Below are 24,855 nucleotides of genomic sequence, written 5' to 3' on the forward strand. Positions count from 1 at the left end.
TAAGTTCTGGCTTTGTTTTGAAAAAAAGGAATTGCAAGGAATCTATTTCTTTCAAGTTTTACTCAGTAATGAACATTTTTTTATTCATTAATGTACTTATCTATTCGAATTTTTTAAATAGTCTCCTCTGGACAAAGTTACATCTAATTCGGGAATAGTTCTTAATGAGCAGTGATGTAAGAAAAAAGATTAACACCTAAGTGAATGCCTTAGAAATTACAGAATGTAGATACTGAAGGAACCTAAAGATCTTCTATCCCCAGTGACTTTGGAACTTTTTTGACTTAAACCCACACTTAGAAAAACATAATACAAGACCCACTATATATACATGCACACACACCTATTTAAAACCAGAAAACAAAAAGTTCAGTTTTTACCTTTACTTCATTGTGATGTAGTCTATTTTCTTTTCTAATCCAATCTCTTCTAATCTACTGTATTTCATTAAAAGTAAAATATGGGGGCTTCCATGGTGGCGCAGTGGTTGGGAGTCCGCCTGCCGATGCAGGGGACACGGGTTCGTGCCCCGGTCCGGGAAGATCCCACATGAGGCGGAGCGGCTGTGCCCGTGAGCCATGGCCGCTGAGCCTGTGCGTCCGGAGCCTGTTGCTCCGCAACGGGAGAGGCCACAACGGTGAGAGGCCCGCGTACCGCAAAAAATAATAATAATAATAATAAAATAAAATAAAATATGTCGCACCAGTCTTGATGGATAGAAACCTGATATTTTAGAAAATACTTTTCTAATTTTATTCTCTCATTTTACTGATTAAGACACTAAAGCCCAAACTGAGAGGTACTCTGTAAAAAAAAAAAAAATTAATTATATTAATAAGTTAGGACTGCCCTGATAGCGCAGTGGTTAAGGATCCGCCTGCCAATGCAGAGGACACAGGTTCGTACCCTGGTCCGGGGAGAACCCACACGCCGCGGAAAAACTAAGCCCGTACGCCATAACTACTGAGCCTGTGCTCTAGAGTCTGTGAGCCACAACTACTGAGCCCACGTGCCACAACTACTGAAGCTCACACACCTAGTGCCTGTGCTCCTCAACAAGAGAAACCACCACAATGAGAAGCCCGCGCACCGCAACGAAGAGTAGCCCCTGCACGCGGCAACAAAGACCCAATGCAGCCAATAATTAATTAATTAATTATAAAGAAAAGTTAATGCAAACCCCACAGTCTCCTGTTAAAATGTAAGAGAAATTGAGCTCCAGGCCTTCAAGGAATGTATAGACTGAAATGTAAACAGGACAAACACAATTGTATATATTACATCATTAACAACCAACCTTCTTAATATCAGATTATAACAAATAAAATTATAAATACTTAGATTATACTAACGAGAAAGCATATGGATAGACTAAAAAACTTTATAAAGAAAATGTTATTTGAACTAAAGTTTGAAGGCGTAGAGAAAGGTAATTTTTTTTTTCTGGAAAAGGACTGCTTAGGAAAGATGTTTTAATAGCATTCTGTACAGATAAAGAAAACATGACAAATCAAATTTTACAGAACAATGAGGGTCAAAGTTGGAGATTGTTAACTCACTGTTGTGGTTCTAAATTACTCTAATATCCTACAAAGTTCAGCGTAGTTTAGCACAATGATCAGAACATTGATCAGATCAATGTTCTCATAATAATAGACTTTTAAAATATTTTCAGTGACGTAGACACCAGGATTCTGACAGATGATCAGTAAAGACTATCTAGATGTTAAAAGTCTTCAAATTCAAGTAAAACAAGCAGAAAATAAGCTAGAAATCTTTCTAAATTTAGGTACAAACATTTTCATTTCAGCTAAGAAAAGGCAAGCAACCTGACTTTTTGGTTCTTCTTGCTGTTTTCCTTTTTTTTTTTTTTTTTGGAATAATTATATTGAACTATAGATAACAAGCAGGCTTGCATGGTCTTTGAATATGGCAATTAACATCTTTTGCATTGATTTACTAGCTCATTCTCTTTCTAAGCTTTTTAACTGTGGTGATCATTGTAATTACAGAGCTGCCTGTATTGTGTGAAGGTACAATTTGTAGGTCAAAAGTGTTATACAGAAGTAGGTATGGTGGCTGTCTAATTAGATTGCTTAATATTTTTCAAAATGGCACTGTTTTTTGTTGTTGTGCTTTGTTTGTCTCAGTGTTCCAAATGTTCTCTTTTAATATAATTACATGATTGGATTTTCTTTTGAACTTTATGAGACATTAATTAGCATTAAACATTTAAGCTTGAAATATGATTTGCTGTTGGACAAAATTCTACAGTTTCTTCGTCAATGTTTTGTAGTCGAATGCTGAGAACTCACTCAATAGATAGATGTTCATTGTGCAGCTCCGGGTAGCATCTGTCGTAGATGCTGGGGCTCTAGCTATTTTTGCCATTATGGACCTTACAAAGTTCACCTTCTCTTGCAGCAGCATTCTGTATTGGTGGAAATTCTAAAGTCCACACCTTGCCAGCAAACCTGGTGCTTTTTTCTTCACCATGTGAATGTTTTGGTCACAAGCTGTTCCAACTTACTCCACCAAGTGCATTATTGTGCCTTCTGAGTATCTCATGATTAGTGACGTCCTCCAGAGATTTCAGCTCCCTGGAGCTAAGAGCAGTTCAGTGAGCAGAGTCTACTCTCCTGCCAAAACACTGGTTTATCTGACCTCTTGCAGCCCTTCTTTGGAACTCTTCCTACTTCTTGCAATATATCCTGTCTTTGTGGAACTATGTTCCTTACTTATAGTGCCCTAAATAGATGCTTCTCTATTTTATACAGGTGGAGAAAAATTCACCTACATAAGTGTATTGGCTTTTTTTCATTAGGTATAAATACTTCCCTATGGAACAAGGATCAAATCCAGTTTATAAATCATATATACAAGAGATGTAAGATGACTCCCGAACACCCCATCCCAGACACGTGGTTTGTGTTGTCACTGCAGTTGGTGGCTGGGCCTCCCTTTAACATCAACGTTCAGAAGAGAGTGCATTGTATTGTTCTCAGTCAGGGACAGAATTTAGAATCTTTGGTATTGACCGCTGAAAATCAGGGCATTCGGTTGTATGCCTGATCTGACTCAACCCAGTCCCTTCTGTCACAATTAATGTTTTTTGGTTACATTAAGAGCATTAAATTTCCACAGGGCAGATTCCCATTTCAACAAGGTGTGTACAACACACTAATGATGTTCTCAAATGAGAAAGCGGTGTGCATCCATACAAATTGAGATCACACCTCCATCCTTAGAATATAGTTGTGATTACATTAAAGACACATTACAAGTCAACAACAAAAAACTTCCTTATGTATTAAATTAGTAAAAATTTATATATCTTATTATAGTCACCTGTTTTTGTATTACTTCATGTCCTATATATTAATTTTCCATTTTAATTGTCACAATTGACTACTGTTTATACATACTTAACTTATTCTACTAAGCCATGATTGTATTTATTTTATAATTAATTTCATTTTTAATAGATAGTACACTCTTATGGTCCAAAATTAAAACTTTATAAAACTTTCACTCCCACCCCTGTCCTTTATACACAGTTTCTTTTCAGAGTCAACTAATGTTACTAGTATCTTTTCTCTCTTTTAATTTTTATATATCTTACATCTCTTTATATCCTTTTCCCATTTTTGTTGTGTTATTTGGTCTTTTTCCTACTTTTTTCTAGGAATTCTTTATGTATTAGTTCATAAAGGTATCAGTCAACATTAAGTCATTTACAATAAAATTATCCATTGAATTTTTTTTAGAAATAGATAAGCTAATTCTAAAATTCAAATGGAAAAACAAAGAAGCAAAAACTAGAAAAAATATTTAAAAAAAAAAAAAGGGAGAGAGAGAGAGAGAGGCCAGTGGAGGTCTAGCCTTACCAGATATTATGACACAAAGCAACAACAAGAAACTCAGAGAATATATTTCAACTCCCAAAAGACTAATTTCTCTGTTTTCTTTTTGATGCCCAAATTGTCAGACTTGTCCAGTAAGAACCGTCTTCAAGTTTCTGTATCCTTTTAACACTGACCCAGGCTTTTTTTAATGTGTCCTTACATTTTGGCAACAAGATGCTCCAGGCTCATTTTGAGTATTTTTTTTCCCTGCTGTAGAACTTGGAATCACTTTCTTTAATGGAGAAGACTGTTAGAGACCAAAATGTGAACATTTTGCACGTCAAATTATGTACAATTGGCCCTCCATATCCACGGATTCAACCCAGTTCCAGAAAGAAAATATTTTTAAAATTCCAGAAAGTTCCAGAAAACAAAACTTGAATTTGCAGCAGGCTAGCACCTATTTATATAGCATTTACATTGTATTTACAACTATTTGCATAGCATTTACATTGGTTCAGGTATTTTAAGTAATCTAGAGATGAGTTAAAGTATACAGAGGATGTTGGAGGATGTTCCAGGATTACGTAAGTTATATGTAAATACTACGCCATTATATATAAGGGACTTGAGCATCCATGGATTTTGGTATCCACAGGGTTCCTGGAGCCCAGGGTTCCTGGTATCCTTGGATACCAAGTGACAACTATATATGGTGGTAGACTGGCTGCATAAGACCATAACCAGGCCACTTTAATAATAGACTAGACAAGATATTCCTTTTTTAAGTGCGTAAGTTCACGATGGTTTATTTTCTCTACATCACATCTTCCTAACAATAGAAATAACAGCCAACATTTATGTAGCTCTTACTATAGCTAGGTAGTGTTTTGCCCTTACATGTAGTAACTCATTCCATCATCACAAAAATCCCATAAGGCATAGATATTTATATTTGTGTGTGTGTGTGTGTGTGTGTGTGTGTGTGTGTGTGTGTATATATATATAAAAGAGGGACTTCACAGAAAGTTGTTAAATAACTTGCTCAAGTTTAAATAACTAGTAGGTGTCCGAGGTGGGATTCAAACCCATGCATTTGTCCATATTCTTTACTTGAGAAAAATGGATGAATGAGTATAAGGACTCCTATGGGAAAGAGTTCCAAATTCCCCGGTTCATTTCAGGCAAACATTTGAGAAAGAGGCTGACTGTGTGTCAGCCCAGACAAGTTCTAATAGTCCTCTTCCCTGAATATTAAATAATTGTTTACTATGCTTTATGTGACCTTAAGGATATAAGACCTAATTATTATCCCAGTTTCTTAAACAACAACCTATACCCCTAAGGATTTGAGCACCTAGCTGTTGCCAGGGGGAAATAAACACCACTTTGTTCCTGCAGGTCACACTGACCTTATAAGAAATCAACAGAGGTTGGCTTTGTTTTTGAAGAGGCTTCTTTAGATAGAATTAATTCACTGCCTCCATTGAGAGACACGGTAAAGAATAAAATATTTAATGTGAAAAAGAGACCCTCTTTCTTTGAAGGTCTTCAGTCTTTTTGTAGAAAAGATAATTTGTATGAAATTCCTTTATCAACTGAGTACATTTTATTATCATCGTTGATTTCTAGCCTCTAATCTCTTATACATTCATTGGGAGCTCTTAGCCAAAAGTCATACATTATTATTTTTAATGTGTTTGTGTTTACTTCTCTGTATTACCTAAGGCTAATTTTATTATTATTACCATCATTATTAGTAAATTGCATTTTAACACCCACTTGCCTGTTTTTCTCAAATGTCTAGTGAGGATAGTTAACTCTGAGACAGGAAGAGTCCAAAAGATCAACACTCTTATGAGTGAGGGGTCGCGAGATCAGCCATCTGAAGACTCTCACACTAGATCTGTGCCTCAGTGAATTGGAAGAAATACAGAAAGGGTTGGGGATTCCTTAGTTGGTTAGCTGGACCAGGAGGCTCAATTATCTCATGAGGCCCTGAAGTAGATATAAGGATCTATACACATAGTACAGAGCCCAGCGATGGCGAGGTCAGAGAAATGAGAGCAGGCAAATGGACCCCACCACTGCCTGGGGGTGATGGTTACCCTATCCCGAGGTGTTATGTTTAGATTAGCTAGTTCTATCTGTGAACAACATATTCACAGAAATTCAGAATCATTTGATTCATTGATTCCTGTCTTATTGTATGTGCATGCTGGAGAAAACATCAGTTACATATAAAGAATTACATATGTGTATACATATGTAGGTCCATACATATACATGCACACACAGTTATTATTTATATAGGGGTGGAAATAACTGGCTTTGTACAACATTCTTTCTATCAATTTGGTTATATGAAATAATATATGTAAATCTATACATTTAATTCTAGAATACAACACTTGTAAAGTGAAGTTCTAGTTTATGTGATAGAATGGACCTCGTAATCTGTTAAATATGGCAGCTATGTTTTCAAAAGAAATACTTTCTCCCCAAGTTAATAATAATCAAGGTTTGAGTTTTAATAAGTAATTGTAAAATTTTAGCAGAGAAAAGACATTGGTCGGCAAAGCGTATGATGCTATTTTTTTCCTGTCTTTTATCTTTGTAATAAGCCATTTTTCATAAGTCACTTTCTGCCATTGAAAATGGTAGTATTCGTGTTCTAGCAATAATTGTAGAGGTTTGAGTTATTATAAACTTTGAATATCAATTCCCCCCTTCTGTGACAGTTCTACCACTAGGGAAGTCAGGCTTGCAAGGTCTAATTACTGCAGCGTTTTGATATCCCCAGCTACAATATTGGCAGGAATTTAAGCCATGGTAGAATTCATTGGTGACACCATTGTAACTAAAAAGCACAGAATCTGTTTTTAAGCTTGTTCAGGGTGGAAAAAAGTATTGGATGATGTCAAATAGTCTTGCTGTAAGTTCAGAAGTGCCTCGGATGATTCTAATATGAAATGCTAATTATTTGCAATAGGATGTAAATAAGGTGGCACCAAGTCTTATTTGCAGTGACTAATGAAAGCTGTTGTACTGTAATCAGTGAGATACAGAGCAACAGGGCAATTCATTAGGAAAACCATAGTTGACAAGCAGTTAATGCATGCCAGTCTGGACCTTTCCTCTTGCTTCTGTTTGCTTCTATTATTTCTCGTTGATAATAATAAGTCTCATATGGAAAACATATAACAAGGATAAGAAGAAACGAGCAGCTAAATTTTGCGAAGCTAGGCCGAATATCTACAGGCTGTAAGTCTCCCTTTAGCTTTTCTCTGCCTATGAAAAACAACTGCCATATTAGGCTGATTGAAAATACAGTGATTTTCTAGTCAGCAAACTGCTAGTCTGAGAATTTTTCATGTTATCTCTCCAGACTTGAGCAAAACTTAACTATGCTGCAAATTATTTTATATTCCAGATATATATTACATTTCAAAGTTTAACCACATTTTCACTTCTCATACTTTAGCAACAGAATACTTTTAAGAAATAAAAACACAAAATTTCTTGATATACTGCTCTCTTCTCTGTGTTATCCAGTACATGCCTTAGTAAATAAAAGTTGAAACTCTGGAATAGCTTTTCTGCTCTGTACGTTCATCACAGCAGCAATAGTATAGGACACTACCCTCTTTTAAAGCTTGTATAGCCAAATTTCTAACATATAGCTATTAAAGTAAAGGAAATAATTATGTTTTATTCCCCACAGGTGGAAAAATTAGGAAGGTGACTACTGTCGTCTGTAATTTTTAGAGCTGTTTCTATCACTGATTATCCATGACTACCATAAAGGAAAGCCAGCTCATTTGATTCAGTGAGCATTTTATGGTCCCTCTCTTTTTTAAAAGATTTTAAGTTACCTTGTCTATTTAAAGCATGGAGAAGTAACTGAAAAGTCAGTACTGTGATTTATTTCTGAGCTTCCTGACAGCCAGTGGGAAGAAAGGAGGCAGAGCTGGTTCTAGAGTACCAAAACTTGGGCTGTATCCTCTGGGCAAGAGAATACTTGAATCTAGGTTCAAGGAAACAAAACCCAGGAAATACCAAGGGTCTAAGGCCAATGGAGAGTTTAATTTAGTCTTTATTCCCCATTATTTAAAATGCCATGAATTATCCACACTGAGCTCTTTCATTTTATCTGGAGGTGTCTTAAATCCTTTAGACAATCTCGGACCCCTAAGCTTGGTACAGAATAAGATCACTCTGCAGTGGTAGTGCATGCAAGGGGTTTTGCACAAGTAGGATTGCCAGATAAAACACAGATGGTCAGTTAAATTTGAATTCCGATAAACAATGAATACTTTTTTAATATCAGTATTTCCCATAAATACTTTAAAAATATTATATAAATATATCCCAAATATTATATGGGACATACTGATACTAAAGATATTGTTTGTTATTTATCTGAAACAATTGTTAACCTGAAATTCAAATTTTTGTCCTAAATCTGGCAACCCTACCCACAGCCTGCAGGCTAAGCCTCACAAACTATAATAGGGAACTGTCCCTTTATCACAAAAACTTAGTCTTTTTTTTCCTTCTTTTAACCTTTGTTGAGATATTGATGGTGATAGATAGAAAAACCATTATTTTCTAGCAAGGAGAGCTTTAAGCCGTACATGATAATCAACCCAAAAAGGAAGCTTTATCAAAGGGCTATTTCAAGTGAGCTGTGGATTGGTGGGGAAAGAACACACACACACACAGAGTACGGTTAAATTAAGCTTCCAGTTAAAATTGCCAGAGAGATAGCATCTTATGGGAAGTTGGATGTCTGCATGGTGGGAGTGTGTATAGCGTATCTCAATACCCCATTGCCTCCGGAAACTGATAGGGGCCTGCAGCTTCAGGAACACAGTCCTGGGAAGTAGGGTCTCACTGACTCTGAAAAGTTTAGTCCTTATTGTACTTACTGTTCTTTTATCCTTGGGGTTTTAAATCTTGGATATTATTCTGGAAGTACTTCTACTAACAATCTGGACACTTTGCATCAAGGAACTGTTTTAAACATTGGCCTCTCATCCTTGAACACATGTCAGTGTCACCAAGAGCACAAAAGATTCTGAGTGAGGGAGAGCTGAGTAGCATCCTTTAGTCCCTGAACATTATTTTGAAGTGCTCCCTTCCCTATAGACTTTGAACCCTGTATTCCTCTTCCTCTCCACTACAAACTGGAAATTTATTTCTTGAAAGGAGTATGTATGTGCTGGCACGTGTTTAGGTCAAGTTTCAGCTTGAGACCAGAATTCAGTTTAAGCAGAGAAGTACTGATAATGGCATATTAAATGGATTGCAGTATCATTGGGAGAAATGAAGAAGCACTCTAGATTGAGTTTTATGAATAATATCCAAAGCCAGGACACAGGCCATCAAGGCAATTGCTCCCTCCTCTGTGAGACAGAACTGCCTGCTCAATTGGGAAGCTGCTGCTCTAGAACCTCACTGCCACTCCTGACACAAAGTCCCTGTGATCTGGAAGCTACCATCATTACTGCCAGCTACAGAACTGCACAGGGCCCTTGCTGTCTACCCCAACATAGCAGATACCCATCTTCCCTTTCAGCACCCACAAAGCTAGTGACCAGATACTGGGAACTTGCTGATGCTTCCAAAGTCACATTTGTGAGCAAAACCAGCAAAAACACGGCCTCTACTTTACTTCCACCTTTCTAAGCCTTGAGCAGTTTGGAGACTAGCCAAACCAAATCATATCCAAACTGCGAGGGGATCTTTGAGATGGTTCTTAGCTTTCCAGCCAGTATAATACAGGAAGGCACTGTAGTAGGTGGTTAAAATGGACGTTGACTGTCAGTTCTCCATAACCTTGTTTACAAGTAATCGTCACATCTTATTAATTAATCTGTCCCCTACAGAAGGGAAAAATCAATAAAGACCATGTCATAAGGCTGTCAGATGCTTTTTGGAAAATGTTTCTGAGGACCTTCTGTAAGTTAGATCATTAGTATTTCTGTCTGTAAGGTCATATACCAATTCTTGAACAGTGGCAAGTTTTTTTTTTCTGACCTTGAATTCCTAAGGGCTTTGAACACAGAATCTTTGACAGGGGTAATGACATGTCTTATGTACAATGTTCTGACAACAGTTTTATGTCAAACGTAAAAGCTTCTTTATATGGTTGTATCTTTATTCAGAAGTGTTTGCCTTGCTTCTGATGCTCCTGAAAGGGCATGAGCTGCCAGCACCATTCTGGCCGTTACTTTGATGGTGCTCAGAAACTGTTCTCAGAACTAATCTACCTTGTTTCTGTTTTGGTTCCTCCAGACACAAGCAAGTAACCTGATGGGACTGGAATTCCTTCCCTTTTCACCTACTGTTATGGCTGGATTGATGCCAAGTGGGGCATACGCAAATCCACCCAAGTTTTCTTTGGTTTATTGTACATCCTCTTTTCTCTGTCATTAACCATTATTTTTTCAAATAGACCCAAAGCGAAAAGGTTCCTAAGGCAATAGTGAGAGGCAAATAGAGTAGAATTAGTGATAGTCCAGAAATACTTACAGGGCTATTTACAGGACTGGATTTTCATTTGGTAGGAATTAGAGAAACCCACATCATTGATTCACCTGGTTCTTATACAGTTGTGGAAATGTTGACAAATAACTTTAAAAGAAACATGAGTTAACAGCTTGAGTACTGAAGTATGGTTCCTCCTTTTATATTACTTGAGGAGCCATTGTTGTATAAAAATCACAGTGCAATAAATGCAATAAAAATCATCTTTATTTATCAAAATAATATTTATTACCAAGACATGAAAAAAAATGAAACTGACAAAGTAAGTTATACATTACTATCAATCTTTTGCAAGTTTCATGGATTCTTTCAGTAAAAAGGCCATACTTGCAAATTCCACTTGAGCTTTTCTAATCAAATTTTCGTATAAGTTGGTTATAATTGTTAACAATCCCTTGTGGGAAAACGGATGATTTTTTTTCTTAAATAGAACAAAAAAAGATGTGCTCTGGTATAAATGTAAAATATAATTCAAAAATCTTGACTTATGTAATGTTTAGAGAGTTATTTGTGGAATTTTTCAACATGAAAATTCAGCCAAGTATACATTTAGTAAGTTGCATTATTTTGGATTGCTTTAATAGGGTAAAAATCTTAGAAAAATAAAAGTCATGGGAATTAGGGCTAAGTTCCTACAATACTTCTTTAATAGCAACTGTATGCCTCACCCCACATAAATACTTCTTAAACTTTCATTTGGGATTGTTACATATGCTAGTCAGTCAATGAAAATGAGTTATTGGGGCAGATAAATAAATGAGCTTAAAATATTTACTTACTAGCTTAAATAACTACCAAGAACTGTATTCTGCTAAGCTTCGAAAATTCTAGTCATTTTCCTCTCTGTTTGCCTAAAGTCTTTCTCATACATTCAGCTTTATAGATAACTGACAGGCACATACAGAGGAGAACCCTTGCGTTGGTGATATATTTTATGGCATTTTATTCGTTCAACCAGCATTTTTGAGCACCAACCACATGTGGAACCTGCCTTTGTTACAAAGGTGACACAGTGTTTCCTGGCCTGATGTACTTCCGTGTTTTACAGAAGAAACTATTGAGGTTTATATTATTATACATTGCCCATATTTATTAAAATAAGTTATTTCCAGATTTTTATGAACTTTTTTCATAGAATAAACCTAAATGTTTTCATTAAATGTTAATAGTTTGTAATATTTCAGACATAGTATTTTATTAATATTTTTAGAATCTATATTTTAATTAATTTTAATTTTTGCTAAGTAAAACATTCACATGGTTCAAACTGAGAATTTCAAAAGAAGATGCAATGAACAATCCCCCTCCCCTTTGTCCTCCAACCAGCCAGTTTCCCCCTCCCCAGCAAAAATGCATATTGGTTAAGATTAGGTTCAGGTGCATATAAGAGAAAACTCAAATATCATTGACTTAAATACTTCAGTTAGAGAAATTCAAAGATGCTTATATGGAAGTTCCACAATGTCATCAGGGACTTGGACTCCTGTCTTTTTTGTTTGTAGTTTTATAACTTTATTTGACAGTGGTTAGCTCTTATCCACACTGACTGTAGATTTTTGAAGGTGATGACAGGAACATTAATAACCAACATATAGAGCTTGTTTGGTGAGTCTTCATCCTCTTTACGTTTTCTAAACAACCACACATGGATCCAGTATGGGACATTCTGATTCCTTTGGCCCAGACAGCTTTGTTGAGCCTGATGTCAATGTGCACATCTGGAGTTCCCATCTCCTTCATGGAGAACTTCTAATTTTTTTGAGTGTCTGAGGGGCAGGCATCTTGAACCCCAGTCCATGGATGTGCTTGTGAATGTTGATGGTATATTCTCTGGTCACCACTTCATTGATGGCAGTCCCTCTTCTTGCCACCCTTCTTTGCAGGAGTCGTTCTTCCAGGCCCAGGTTGGAAAGGATGAGGGTGAGGGATTATCTCCTTCGGTCTTGATGCTTACCATCTTTAACCTTTAGCTTTTAGTCTGGAGGCTGCCCCTGGTCCAGTTTGGCTAGTGGAATGCCATGTCATTTCTGTATTCCAGGGAGGAGAAAGAAGTCAATAAGAGCCAAAAGTCATGGCTCTATAAACAGCTTTCCCCAACATGAAGAAGAGGAGTTTAGCTCACAGGGTACCCATGTGAAAGAAATGCCTGTAGCAGATAGGACATGAGCAGCTTGAGAGAAAGTATTCCCTGGAACGGAACATCACCAGAGACAGCAGTGGCCAAAGGCAGACTTCACATATTTTACTTTTTTGTTTAGGACCAACCTTTTTAAATAACTTACATGTATCATAGTTTGTTAATACATTCTTCATCAAATCATAGTATCTTATTTGTAAACTGAAATTTTACCTAGAAATGTGACATGGAACTGATACTAAATGCTGTATTTGATAAATATTTTCCCTAAGTAAGAATATTGCTCTTTATTCATTCTACAGTTCAGCCCAAATTACATAAGTACCCGGGTCCCATTTCACTTATACACTGTTTTTCGAGCAGGACATTTTATTTCATGGCTTAATTTCAAGGGGAAAAATATTCTAGAAGGAAGGCATTATATGGGGTGTTACAGAAAAAGCAGCCTACTGTTTTTTGTACTAAAGAAAACTAAGGACTTTTTAGAAAGATGTGATTCTTATCAGAGGCAGACCATGAGCTAAATCTCAGGTTAAGAGATGCACTATCAGTGGTTGTCACAGTATACTTGTTTCAGATTTGGATTCTGAATATACTTTCTATAAATTATCAGTAGAGTTGGCGGGGGGGAAAAGCTTTTTATGAGGTGGCACTCTCATTAAAGTATATGAATGTGAGGTATCTGTTACTTCTCACAGAAGCTGTAATAAATTATATGGAAAACTATTCTCCAGTCTTTTTTCAGCTTTTATGAGTTACAGTTGACATATAAAACTGTAAGATGTCTAAAGTGTACAACGTAATGATTTGACATACGTATACATTGCGACAGCACCCCCATTGAGTTAATTCATGCATCCATCACCTCACATCTTTCACATATTCATCTTTCTTTCTTTTTTGGCAAAAACATTTAAGGTTTGCTTTCTTAGCAAATTACGATTATACAATGCAGTGTTACCAACTGTAGTCACCATGTTATACATTAGATCCCCTGACCTTATTCATTTTATTAATGAAAGTTTGTGCCCTTTTACCAATCCTTCCCTGTTTCCCCCACCCCCACCTCCTACTCCTGGAACCACATTTTTACTCTGTTTCCATGAGTTTCTTTTTTTTTTTTTTCTTTTTTAGATTCCACAGAGAAGTAATTCCATGTGGTAATTTCTGCCTAGCTTCTTTCACTTAGTGTAATGCACTCAAGATTCATCCATGTTGCCAGGATGAAATGGCAGGATTTCCTTATTTTTAAGGCTGAAAAATATTCCATTACATATTGTATACGTATATATACACACCACATTTTCTTGATCCATTCATTCATTGATGAGCACTTAGGTTGTTTCCATACCTTGGCTATCGTGAATAATGCTGTAATGAACATGAGAGTACGGATATCTCCTTGAGATAAGGGTTTCGTTTCCTCTCTAATTTTATTGAAAATTAAAAACCAGCTCAGAGCCAGCTCTACCCACCACCAGTCCCTGCCATCAGGAAACTTGCACAAGCCTCTTAGATAGCCACATCCACCAGAGGGCAGACAGCAGAAGCAAGAAGAACTACAATCCTGCAGCCTCTGGAACAAAAACCACATTCACAGAAACATAGACAGGATGAAAAGGCAGAGGGCTATGTACCAGATGATGGAACAAGAAAAAATCCCAGAAACACAACTAAATGAAGTGGAGATAGGCAACCTTCCAGAAAAAGAATTCAGAATACTGATAGTGAAGATGATCCAGGAACTCGGAAAAAGAATGGAGGCAAAGATTGAGAAGATGCAAGAAATGTTTAACAAAGACCTAGAAGAATAAAAACAAACAGAGAGATAAACAATACAATAACTAAAATGAAAACTACACTAGAAGGAATCAATAGCAGAATAACTGAGGCAGAAGAACGGGTAAGTGACCTGGAAGACAGAATGGTGGAATTCACTGCTGTGGAACAGAATAAAGAAAAAAGAATGAAAAGAAATGAAGACAGCCTAAGAGAGCTCTGGGACAACATTAAACACAACAACATTTGCATTGTAGGGGTCCCAAAAGGACAAGAGAGAGAGAAAGGACCAGAGAAAATATTTGAAGAGATTATAGTTGAAAACTTCTCTAACATGGGAAAGGAAATAGCCACCAAAGTCCAGGAAGCGCAGCGAGTCCCAGGCAGGATAAACCCAAGGAGAAACATGCCGAGATACATAGTAATCAAATTGGCAAAAATTAAAGACAAAGAAAAATTATTGAAAGAGCAACAGAAGAACGACAAATAGTATACAAGAGAACTCCCATAAGGTTAACAGCTAATTTCTCAGCAGAAGCTCTACAAGCCAGAAGGGAGTGACATGATATACTTAAAGTGATGAAAGGGAAGACCTACAACCAAGATTACTCTACCCGGCAAGAATCTCATAAAGATTTGATGGAGAAATCAAAAGTTTTACAGACAAGCAAAAGCTAAGAGAATTCAGCACCACCAAACCAGCTCTACAACAAATGCTAAAGGAGCTTCTCTAAGTGGGAAACACAAGAGAAGAAAAGAATCTACACAAACAAACCCAAAACAATTAAGAAAATTTGTCACAGGAACATACATATTGATAATTACCTTAAACGTGAATGGATTAAATGCTCCAAACAAAGCACACAGGCTTGCTGAATGGAAACAAAAACAAGACCAATCTATATGCTGTCTACAAGAGACCCACTTCAGACCTAGGGACACATACAGACTGAAAGTGAGGGGTTGGAAAAAGATATTTCATGCAAATGGAAATCAAAAGAAACATGGAGTAGCAATACTCATATCCGATAAAATAGACTTTAGGGGCTTCCCTGGTGGTGCAGTGGTTGAGAGTCTGCCTGCCGATGCAGGAGACACGGGTTCGTGCCCCGGTCCGGGAAGATCCCACATGCCGCAGAGCATCTGGGCCCATGAGCCATGGCCGCTGAGCCTGCGCGTCCGGAGCCTGTGCTCTGCAACGGGAGAGGCCACCACAATGAGAGGCCCGCGTAAAGCAAAAAAAAAAAAAAAAAAATACCCTTTAAAATAAAGAATGTTACAAGAGACAAGGAAGAACACTACATAATGATCAAGGGATCAATCCAAGAAGAAGATATAACAATTATACATATATATGCACCCAACATAGGAGCACCTCAGTACATAAGGCAACTGCTAACAGCTCTAAAAGAGGAAATCGACAGTAACACAATAACAGTGGGGGACATTAACACCTCACTTACTCGAATGGACAGATCATTCAAAATGAAAATAAATAAGGAAACAGAAGTTTTAAATGACACAATAGACCAGATAGATTTAACTGATATTTACAGGACATTCCATCCAAACCAGCAGATTACACTTTCTTCTCAATTGAGCATGGAACATTCTCCAGGATAGATCACATCTTGGGTCACAAGTCAAACCTCAGTAAACTTAATAAAACTGAAATCATATCAAGCATCTTTTCTGACCACAACACTATGAGATTAGAAATGAAATACAGGGAAAAAAACATATAAAACACATAGACATGGAGGCTAAACAATATGTTAATAAATAACCAAGAGATTACTGAAGAAATCAAAGAGGAAATCAAAAAATACCTAGAGACAAATGACAATGAAAACACGACGATCCAAAACCTATGGGATGCAGCAAAAGCAGTTCTTAGAAGGAAGTTTATAGCTATACAAGCCTACCTCAAAAAACAAGAAAACTCTCAAATAAACAATCTAACCTTACACCTGAAGGGACTAGAGAAAGTGAACAAACAAAACCCAAAGTTAGCAAACGGAAAGAAAACATAAAGATCAGAGCAGAAATAAATGAAATAGAAACAAAGAAACAATAGCAAAGATCAATAAAACTAAAAGCTGGTTCTTTGAGAAGATAAACAAACTTGATAAACCATTAGGTAGACTCATCAAGAAAAAGAGGGAGAGGACTCAAATCAGTAAAATTAGAAATGAAAAAAGAGAACATACAGCGACACCACAGAAATACAAAGCATCCTAAGAGACTACTACAGGCAACTCTATGCTGCTAAAATGGACAACCTGGAAGAAATGGACAAATTCTTAGAAAGGTATAACCTTCCAAGACTGAACCAGGAAAGATAGAAAATATGACCAGGGGCTTCCCTGATGGCGCAGTGGTTGAGAGTCCACCTGCCGATGCAGGGGACACAGGTTCATGCCCCGGTCCGGGAAGATCCCACATGCTGCAGAGCACCTAGGCCCGTGAGCTATGGCCACTGAGCCTGCACCTCAGGAGCCTGTGCTCCACAACAGGAGAGGCCCGCGTACCGCAAAAAATAAATAAATAAAAATACAATAAAAAATATGAACAGACCAATCACACGTAATGAAACTGAAACTCTGATTAAAAAGCTTCCAACAAACAAAAGTCCAGGACCAGATGGCTTCAAGGTGAATTCTATCAAACATTTAGAGAAGAGCTAACACCCATCCTTCTCAAACTCTTCCAAAAAATTGCAGAGGAAGGAACACTCCCAAACTCATTCTATGAGGCCACCATCACCATGATACCAAAACCAGACAAAGATACTACAAAAAAAGGAAATTATAGACCAATATCACTGTTGAATATAGATGCAAAAATCCTCAACAAAATACTAGCAAACAGAATCCAACAGCACATTAAAAGTATCATACACCATGATCAAGTGGGATTTATCCCAGGGATGCAAGGATTCTTCAATATACACAAATCAATCAATGTGATACACCATATTAACAAACTGAAGAATAAAAACCGTACGATCATCTCAATAGATGCAGTAAAAGCTTTTGACATAATTCAACACCAATTTATGATAAAAACTCTACAGAAAGTGTGCATAGAGGGAACCTACCTCAACATAATAAAGGCCATATATGACAAATCCACAGCAAACATCATTCTCAATGGTAAAAAACTGAAAGCATTTCCTCTAAGATCAAGAGCAAGACAAGGATGTCCACTCTCACCACTATTATTCGACATAGTTTTGGAAGTCTTCTCTGATTTGGGGAATCAGAGAAGAAAAAGAAATAAAAGGAATACAAATTGGAAAAGAAGAAGTAAAACTGTCACTGTTTGAAGATGACATGATACTATACATAGAGAATCCTAAAGATGCCACCAGAAAACTAGCAGAGCTAATCAATGAATTTGGTAAAGTTGCAGGATAGAAAATTAATGCACAGAAATCTCTTTCATTCCTATACATTAATGATGAAAAATCTGTAAGAGAAATTAAGGAAACACTCCCATTTACCACTGCAACAAATAGAATAAAATACCTAGGAATAAACCTACCTAAGGAGACAAAAGACCTGTATGCAGAAAACTATAAGACACTGATGAAAGAAATTAAAGATGGTACAAACAGATGGAGGGATATACCATGTTCTTGTATTGGAAGAATCAATATTGTGAAAATGACTCTACTACCCAAAGCAATCTACAGATTCAGTGCAATCCCTATCAAATTAACAATGGCATTTTATACGGAACTAGAACAAAAAATCTTAAAATTTGTATGGAGACACAAAAGACCCCGAATAGCCAAAGCAGTCTTGAGGGAAAAAAACGGAGCTGGAGGAATCAGACTCCCTGACTTCAGACTATACTACAAAGCTACAGTAATCAAGACAATACAGTGCTGGCACAAAAACAGAAACATAGATCAATGGAACAAGATAGAAAGCCCAGAGAAAAACCCACACACCTATGGTCAACTAATCTATGACAAAGGAGGGAAGGATATACAATGGAGAAAAGACAGCCTCTTCAGCAAGTGGTACTGGGAAAACTGGACAGCTACATTTAAAAGAATGAAATTAGAACACTCCCTAACACCATACACAAAAATAAACTCAAAATGGATTTGAGACCTAAATGTAAGACCGGACACTGTAAAACTCTTAGAGGAAAACATAGGAGGAACACTCTTTGACATAAATCACAGCAAGATATTTTTTGATCCATCTCCTAGAGTAATGGAAATGAAAACAAAAATAAACAAGTGGGACCTAATGAAACTTCAACTTTTTTGCACAACAAAGGAAACCATAAACAAGACGAAAAGACAACCCTCAGAATGGGAGAAAACATTTGCAAACGAATCAACGGACAAAGGATTAATCTCCAAAATATATAAACAGCTCATGCAGCTCAATATTAAAAAAACAAGAAACCCAATCCAAAAATGGGCAGAAAACCTAAATAGACATTTTTCCAAAGAAGACATACAGATGGCCAAGAAGCGCATGAAAAGCTGCTCAACATCACTAATTATTAGAGAAATGCAAACCAAAACTACAATGAGGTTTCACCTCACACCAGTTAGAATGGGCAGCATCAGAAAATCTACAAACAACAAATGCTGGAGAGGGTTTGGAGAAAAGGGAACCCTCTTGCACTGTTGGTGGGAATGTAAATTGATACAGCCACTATGGAGAACAGTATGAAGGCTCCTTAAAAAAGTAAAAATAGAATTAGCATATGATCCAGCAATCCCAGCCCTGGGCATGTACCCAGAGAAAACCATAATTCAAAAAGACACATGCACCCCAATGTTCATTGCAGCACTATTTACAATAGCCAGGTCATGGAAACAACCTATATGCCCATCGACAGACGAATGGATAAAGAAGATGTGGTACATACATACAGTGGAATATTACTCAGCCATAAAAATGAACGAAATTGGGTCATATGTTGAGATGTGGATAGATCTAGGGACTGTCATACAGAGTGAAGTAAGTCAGAAAGAGAAAAACAAGTATTGTATATTAACGCATATATGTGGAACCTAGAAAAATGGTACAGATGAACCAGTTTGCAGGGCAGAAACTGAGACACAGATGTAGAGAACAAACTTATGGACACCAAGGGGGGAAAGCCACGGGGGATTGGGGGTGGTGGTGTGATGAATTGGGCAATTGGGATTGACATGTATACACTGATGTGTATAAAATTGATGACTAATAAGAACCTTCTGTTTAAAAAAATAAATTAAATTTTAAAAAAGCAATCATATTAGACACTACAAGACCAAATATGTAGACTTTAATCTGGGAGAAATCAAAATGCTTTGTATGCTGAAAGCATCTCAAGAAAAGCTGGCCACACTTTCTCTCACTTCTGTTAGAACTAAACAAAATTATCTTTTTCTTTTCACAACTTTATTGGATTATAATTGCTTTAGAATGTTGTGTTATTTTCTGCTGTGTAACAAAGTGAATCAGCTATACATATACATATATCCCCATATCTCCTCCCTCTTGCGTCTCCCTCCCACCCTCCCTATCCCACCCCTCTAGGTGTTCACAGTGCACCGAGCTGGTCTCCCTGTTCTATGTGGCTGCTTCCCACTAGCTATTTTACATTTCGTAGTGTACATATGTCCATGCCTCTCTCTCACTTCGTCCCAGCTTACCCTTCCCCCTCCACCCGCCCCCCACAAAAAAAAACAGCTCCAAGGGTTACTGTATTGGATTACAGTCTACCGAAAGGATTTAACAAATAATCATTACTTTTTTAAAATAGATATTACTTTTTTCTGCCTTTCTCAACATTTCACTATCAAAGATGTCTCAATTACACATACTGTATAGTACATGCAGAGTTTGTCTTTAAGAGATATTATTAGAAGACAGTACCATCTGACTTTGGAAACTTGGTTATGGTGATCTCCTTTCTTCCTGGTATCATCTTAACAGTCTCATGGCATTAAGCTAATTATTTTAGCACTTCACATTCAGTAACTGTGAATAGGATTAGGTAGTCTGTTTTATTTAGGCCAGGAATACTCTGGTGTTTATAATTTATAATGCTTTTCCCTGAATAAAACACTATCTGTGTTTCTGAAAATTTGGATGGATTGTCAAGTGCTAGACAGCTTTGATTTTCCTTTTGAGCTATTCAAACATAGAATATAGAACAAGAGGAATTTAGCTTTGTAATTACAAGGACTTATCACAGTACCTTCTCTAAAGTTTTAGGACCTTGTTAGAGTGGTTTATGTTCAATAATATTCTTTTTAAAGGGAGGAAAGTTTAGTGTGAGTTTTTCCTCACCACAGGCAACATCGTGTCAGGAAGGGAGCCAACAACATAACCTTGACCTTTAAGCCTGTTTGCTCACCATAACACTGAAATAACAATTCCAACCATAAAAGATTGTTATGAGTCTGAAAATGAATATATAAGGGACCTGGCTAGTGCCTGGTATATGCCAGTTCAGTAATTATTGATTTTTCTTTCTGCTGTTAAATTTCCCTGTTGTGGTTTAGTGTTCTCTGTAGAGATGGATTAGAGATTAAAAGTTCAATATGATTAGTGACATATAGGACTGTCTATTTTAATAATTGTTTTTTTTGTTCTGTTTTGTTTTGTTTCTACCCTTGGAACTCAGAGGCTAGCACTTTGGAAGATTTATCCTTCTATACTATAATTCTCTTCATTACTATCAACTCAATGGTGGTAATATTGAGGTGGGTTTATGGTTATAGGGAAAAGTTACCAATGTTTCTCTTGCATAGGTAACTGGAAACATAATGTAACCATTTTGGGTTTTGTGGGGGGTTTAGTTCTATAAAGATAGTATTTTCGTTATATAATATTTATTATTAAGTACATGGCCAAAAAGTAAGATTTGTCCCAAAGGGTCTAAGTGAGTAGTCAGACTTGGCCTTGGTTGGACCAGGAGGAGTGAGCTGTTGGGTGACAAATTAATGCAGGACTTGGAATTAGATGAAGCAACAGAGACCACAAGTTCCTTCCACCATGGATCACTGGATGGCACTGAAGGTGGCTGGCTGGCAGATGGCTACCCTCTGTGCAAACTGTAAAGTAGGCCCCTAAGAAAGTGCTTGCAGCTTATATAAATGCATATAGATTAAAAATTGAAAATTTAAACATTGTACCCCATATATTATAAACTTTTAACATTTAAATGATGGTTAAGGGTTTTAATTGTTTCACAGCGAACTCAGAGTAGTTCTAAGCAGTGTTTTTCTAAAATTATACCAACCCTTATTGATCCTATATTTTGATTACTATTTAAAATGTCAACACTCCTGGACTGTTACGTTGCAGAGCTTTTGAATATATCTTGTCAGTGGTTTTGAAAATATTACATTCGTGCTTGATATATACCGTTCTGGGTGCATTTTGTGAGAGTTACTCCAGTGTACAAAATTTTTTTAAAAAATTAAATTAGAATGTTTTTATTAGTATTACCTTTTATTTTTTTAATAGGCATACCAGTCACTAGTCACAGTCATCATAAAGAAGAGATGATGTAATAATGTGAAATAGTCACATATTCCCCTATTGGTAGATAATCTCATTTAAAACAGAATTCAGTGCAGTGAGTGAATATATTTTATAATAATTCTCTCAGACCCACTTATTTTATGTGTTAAGGAACCAATAGAGGGAATATAACATCAAAGACCAGGTTTCAAATTCAGCCTTAGCCACTTATAGTGTGACCTTATTTGAGTAAATTAAGCTATCTTAGGTTCAGTATCATATTTATAAAATGGAAATGTTAATAATAATATCTACTTCAGAAGGTTTCTGTGAGCACGTAAAGCTATTTAGATGTGAAGACTTTGGTATGTTGCCTGGCACAGAGCACTTCTCCATGAGAGGTACCTGTATTTTTGTTGTCGGCATCATCTTCATTATCATCGCTTTTGAATTAACATTTCTTGGATGTCCAAGTCCAGCATTATTCCTGTGAATGTAAGAAAAGTGGAATCATGAATATTTATGCATTTCAATATAAAAATTTTCATCAAGAGACTAATACGGCTCTAGACATTATAACCCATATATAACAGGTTATTTGTTAAATGACATATCTGTGCATTAAGATTTTTAATCTAATTGATATTAATATGGCTGGTCCACTTTACAGTGTAGTTTTTGAACACTTACTCTCATCCTTTTGCAAAGGGTGATCTTTAGAAGTGCTCAGTGGTGTCATCTTCGTGCACACCTTAAAAAATGCTTACGTGGGGCTTCCCCGGTGGCGCAGTGGTTGAGAGTCCGCCTGCCAATTTAGGGGACACGGGTTCGTGCCCCGGTACGGGAGGATCCCACATGACGCGGAGCGGCTGGGCCCGTGGGCCATGGCCGCTGGGCCTGTGCGTCCGGAGCCTGTGCTCCGCGGCGGGAGGGGCCACAACAGTGAGAGGCCCGCGTACGGCAAAAAAAAAAAAAAAAAAAATGCTTACGTGCCAGCAAGCACTGTGTGTGCTCACTTATGTTATCTCATTTATTTTTTACAATGAATGTGGCAGGTGAAGATTGTCATTCTCGTCTTAGATAAAGAGAACATCAGTCTCAGATTGTTTATAGGACTTGTTCAAAGTTTTACCTCGTCTTGTGTCACTAGGTCACTCTTAATTCCATCAAACCTCCACTACTTTTCTTTAAAGGGCCATAATTGGGACAGGCTATGGGAATTTCCTCTCTGTTAACTGGGGAACAGATTTTGTCTCACTCTAAAGGAGATCATGTTAACAGTCAGGACTGTATAATGCCAGGCTGACCTCCCTTAGCACGGAACGACCTCTTTACCAGTTGTAAGATTCAAGCACAGGCAGAATTGTTGTTTGGCAGGAATGTTATGAAGAAATTGAGGTTTATATGAAGGACTGGGTTTTGTATCTAATAAAGACCTTCCAAAGCTCAAAATTGTACCTTCTAGTGATTTATTTCCTCACCCCCTCCTCTAATCAGATGCTGTATCCTGAAGATTTTACCTTCACAAAGTTTCAGAACTCTCACAAATATTATACTAGAGAACAGATGCATTAAACAAATATTTGATTGCCTACCATGTGCTGGGAACTTTGCTAAGCAGGTAATTTGTGATGTCTTCTTAAGGTGAATTCTGAATAATTCTTTGAGGACAGAGAAAATGATGTGCTCTTACTAACATCTAAGTAATAGATGGTTATATGATGAACAGTAGCAAATATTGGATAGATGAAAGGAAGGAAAACAACCATATGCCTCATATAGATAGATAAAGGGGGAAATAGGGTCTATCCTACTTGCTGGTACATAAGCATCTCAGTTTATAAGAAATTTTCATTAAAAGAAAGAAAATTATTTCAGTACTGTCCCTCCTCATTTGTCTCCCTGTTTTCTTATTGTATTTGGGGGAGGGAGAATTTAATTGGAGAGTTTTTTTGATGGGTAGAATACTTATTTATGTTCACTTTTCATATAAAATAGAGCTGTATGTTACATGTTAGAAAATGGGATTTCGTGCTCTCCATACCCCAGCCAGCTCCCTGAGAGCCCCAGTCAGCCATCTCATGAAGCCAAGAAAGCTGAGATTTCTTGATAACTGAGATAATAAATACACCTCTTATTTAAGTCACTTTAATAAGTAATGTGTCTCTTAAAGTTGGAGCATGCTAACTTATTTGGATGGGATGAGTGGAAAAAGCCCTGTGAAGGTAAACTTTACCTTCACAGTTGAGAATATGACATCTTATTGGAGGAAGAGGGACAGGTTTAAGATCTCGACTTTTTTTTTTTTAAGTAAAACTTATTTTTATTTTGATCTTTATAAAGGCTTCAACAATGTCATCAAGGATTTGGACTCTTTTTAACCTTCCTCTTTGCTCTCCATGGCTGTTTTTTCTTGGGCTCGTCAATTTATGCTTGCAAGGTAACTGGCATCACAGCCACACACAGCCATGTCCAGAGATGTCAGGGTCTGGGAAAGGGATCTCTTCTTTTGAGTCTCTGCTTTCAGGAAGGAAAAATCTTTCCTGACAATCCTTTAACTGACTTCTCTGTCAGAACTAAAACACATGGCCATATGGGAGGCTGTCTCTGCCATTAAAAAAGGCTCTCACGTGTAGCGTTCTAATTGCACCCCTGCTCTTCCTTCTTCAAGTCTTAACACTCCTTAGTCCATCCACTGCCACCAAATTTTTCTACCTAAAGCACAGATCTGATCAGGTCATTCTACCACTTAAAGATTGTCAGTGGTTCCCCTTTAGATACTGAAGGAAGTCTACCTCCCACCCCTTCCCCATCCCAGATCACTCTGCACAGTACATGTATGATGTCAGTCCTCCATGGAGGTGGGCTAGTTTCTAGTTCTGTTTGTAAACACTTTCAGATCATACCTTGAGTGTTTGTTTTTTTTTAGGTTTCTAGAAACAGAGACCTTCAGGATACTGCAGATGATGTGTTATGTGAAGAAATAGTCATCAGTATTTATTAAGCAAATCTTTATTGTATACTCCTTCTGGGTCAGGCACTGTACTTGGAG

General features: G+C 37.1%; 1 protein-coding gene and 1 pseudogene across 5 annotated transcripts in view; one reads left to right on the plus strand and one right to left on the minus strand.

Moving 5' to 3' along the window:
• DIAPH3 (diaphanous related formin 3) overlaps nt 1–24,855 on the plus strand; it is a gene marked incomplete at both ends in the record, with an annotated part of 549,577 nt that overhangs the window by 466,221 nt on the left and 58,501 nt on the right. The window lies entirely within an intron of this gene.
• LOC309835729 (large ribosomal subunit protein eL31-like) lies at nt 11,902–22,542 on the minus strand (annotated as a pseudogene). The gene is made up of 2 exons: nt 22,494–22,542; nt 11,902–12,346 (listed from the first exon to the last, which is right to left on the minus strand). The product of its transcript is annotated as a large ribosomal subunit protein eL31-like (transcript).

The sequence above is a fragment of the Grampus griseus genome (genome assembly GCF_964374135.1).
Source record: "Grampus griseus genome assembly, chromosome: 18".
Taxonomy (NCBI): domain Eukaryota; kingdom Metazoa; phylum Chordata; class Mammalia; order Artiodactyla; family Delphinidae; genus Grampus; species Grampus griseus.